This window comes from Trichosurus vulpecula, chromosome 2, assembly GCF_011100635.1.
Source record: "Trichosurus vulpecula isolate mTriVul1 chromosome 2, mTriVul1.pri, whole genome shotgun sequence".
Taxonomy (NCBI): domain Eukaryota; kingdom Metazoa; phylum Chordata; class Mammalia; order Diprotodontia; family Phalangeridae; genus Trichosurus; species Trichosurus vulpecula.
Genome location: NC_050574.1, coordinates 17,776,282 through 17,779,049, shown reverse-complemented (window position 1 = coordinate 17,779,049; position 2,768 = coordinate 17,776,282). Strand labels below are relative to the sequence as shown.

At 46.5% G+C, this 2,768-nt stretch overlaps 1 protein-coding gene across 1 annotated transcript in view; it reads left to right on the top strand.

Annotated features, from left to right (window-relative positions):
• The window catches only part of UBIAD1 (UbiA prenyltransferase domain containing 1), an 8,622-nt gene extending 6,874 nt beyond the window's left edge, over window positions 1-1,748 (top strand). The window contains exon 2 of the mRNA XM_036747838.1: window positions 1-1,748. This exon is cut by the window's left edge and continues 622 nt beyond it. The gene's annotated coding sequence lies outside the window, so the exon portion shown is untranslated.
• Window positions 1,749-2,768: the final 1,020 nt, after the last annotated feature.

Below are 2,768 nucleotides of genomic sequence, written 5' to 3'. Positions count from 1 at the left end.
TTCTCAGTCTTTAGGAAGAATTTTATTTGAATGATGGGGATCAGAAAGGGATCCAGGTGCATGATGTTCACAGCTTCCACTAGAGGGCAGTGTCAGGTCACGCTGAAATGAAGCTGTCCCTTCCACTTGTGAGTACCCAGAGCTACCTGTGTGGCTTAGCCTTTTGCCTCATTACCCCCCTTCAGTTAGGACCATAATTACCAGGTACTTGGTAGAATCCTTATCTAAGCTCAATTTTCATGCTGATCGCGGTCTTAGATGATGATGATTAGTAAGTACCAGGCTCAATTAACGCGGGCGATGCCTGTCTCTTACTCCTGGAACTCCAGTCCAGAAAGTGCTGAGAAAGTCCCTCATTAACAGCCTGCTGCAGCTTACAAGTGTTTGCCCTCGATGAATTCGCTCTCTTGTCATTTGTCACAATCAGCTGAAAATATCAGCTCACCCTTTAGCAAAGGATCTAGCTGGGGACAAGGAGAAAAAACAGGCCCCAGAAGGGCACTGTGGTGTTTGTGTGGAGAGCGGAAGAGCGGCTCTTTATTTTGTAGGAATGACTAAAAAGATGGACCGGATTAGGAGTTTTCAGTTACCATTGGCCCGAAAGTGAGAGGAGCAGTGACAGCTTGGTGGGCTGCTTCAGGGGATTCAGGGTACTGGTTTCCATTCACCAATGCTCCAACATTTCTTTAGAATACCCTTGTCACATTTTCATGGGGAGAAAAAAAATCAGCATTCAGTAATTAGATTTCCTGGTAAGAGCTCAAGAACTGTTGCAGAGATGGTGCTTTGCTCACTGCCCCACAGTAAGCAGATTAGGCACATAAATCCTTATTGTTCCCGGGTCAGGCCAGTGGGCATCTGACCCAGAGTAGGCCAGGTACAGCTAACTTAGTTTGTCTCTTTAAAGCAGAAGCAATTTTGACACGTCTTCGCTGTAGGATGCTTGAAATGAAGCCTGGGGAGGACCTTGCTAAGGACACATTAAAAATGGGATGGGTTTTGTGCTTGGCTGGGAATACTTTTCCATTTACCCGAGGACAGATGGTGGTTTTGAGACCACCTTTGCTAACTTGCCTTATGAAGGTCCAGGACTGAAATCCCACAGGGTGCTGGGGTCATCCACATTCTCTGCCAGGGCTTTAATAGCACAATCAGATCAACCCAAAACATTTGTGTCCCCCATCCTGAGAGCAGCTTTAAGGCTAGCGGCATAAACCCCAGCTTGTAGGCCAGGTCCACTATACACAGCACAAAACTTGACTTTTGGGCCAGAATTGGTCTCATCATAAGGAGAAAGAGTGTAGAGACCATGAAAGTTCTTGAAGGTGCTTAGCAAAGATTTGTGGTCCCAGGACAGAAACCAGCAGCAAAGAGAAAGGGCGACGTCCTCCTTAGCTCTCTTCCCAAGACCTTTTTAAGAAATGCCAACGTTGTGGAGTTGCAGGTGCTCTTCTCAGCCTTCTGTGCTGAAGCCCCTTTCAGAGCTCAGCCCTTGAGCTTTGGAATGGAGTCTTCAGTTGATCTCCAAGTTAGCCACCCCTGCCTGGCCCCCTGGCCTCATCTGTCTCATCACCGTGTGGGTTAGAGTTTAGTGCCGATTTTAATACGTTTTTGATACATACATTCTCTGACGAGGCCAAATTTGGTATTGAGTTTTATACATAGCTCACCATGTATTTATATGGCTGTCCTTGATTCGGTGAAGTTTTCTTAGTCTTGTTGATTAAAAAAAAAGAATTCACTCATCACTGGTCTGGCTTCTCTTTGTCTTCTGGCAGCCCCATTTTCCGTCGGGTCTCTTCGGGTCCCTGGAGCATGTGATAGATTGGTGTTAGCCCAACATCATGTTTAATTAATGTGCTTAGCACATTGTAGCTTAGCTAAGCCAGGCTTATTTAGAGAACATACTCCAGCTCCGTCCTCTAGAAGGCTGTTCTGTGTCACATGTAAAACTGTAAAGTCCAAGAATTCGGAGCCAGAAGGGACCTCACACATAGCAGCACTAATTGCATTACCCTGTGTAACCCTGTGGCGTATGAGGCAATCCAAGCACCCCTTCAGAATTCTTGATTTTGAGTGCTGGGCTTGAAGGGACAAAGACCCGGCTTCCTATTGAGCCTCTGTGACTGGTCAAGTCGGGGCTGGGGAGACAAGGACCTGATGCGTTTCAACCCAGCCCACCCAGCCCTGATGAGGTGCCTCTGTGTGACAGGGACTCGGACACAAATGGTTCTGGTTTTCAGAGAGCTGACGTACATCGCCATGGCTCCTCTTCCACACATTCTCCCTGTCAGTTTCAGGATACAGCTGCCCTTGAGAACTGGAACATCTTCCTGCAAAGAGCCCAGCTCTCTGATGATGATAGCACTTGTAGAGCTTGAAGGTTTGCAAAGTGCTTTACAAGTATTTCATTTCACCCCCGAGAGATAGGTGATGTTATCCTCATTTAACTGATGGGGAAATGGAAGCAGAGGTTAAATGACTTGCCCAGGGTCCCACAGTAAGTATTGGAGGCTGGATTTGAACCCAGGGCCTTCTTCATTCCAGGTCCAGTGTTTTCTCTCCTCTCTATTGTGATGGGAATGAAAGGTTGAAACCTTTGTGGTTGTGTGTGTGTGTGTGTGTGTGTGTGTGTGTGTGTGTGTGTGTGAAGAAAATTTCTTTAACCTTTCAGCTTGAGGGAGCACCTAGTAACATATAGCTGTGGTGGGTTGCACATGATGCTAATTCAGTTTTTTATCAAGTTCTATTAGCTTAATGCTTAGATA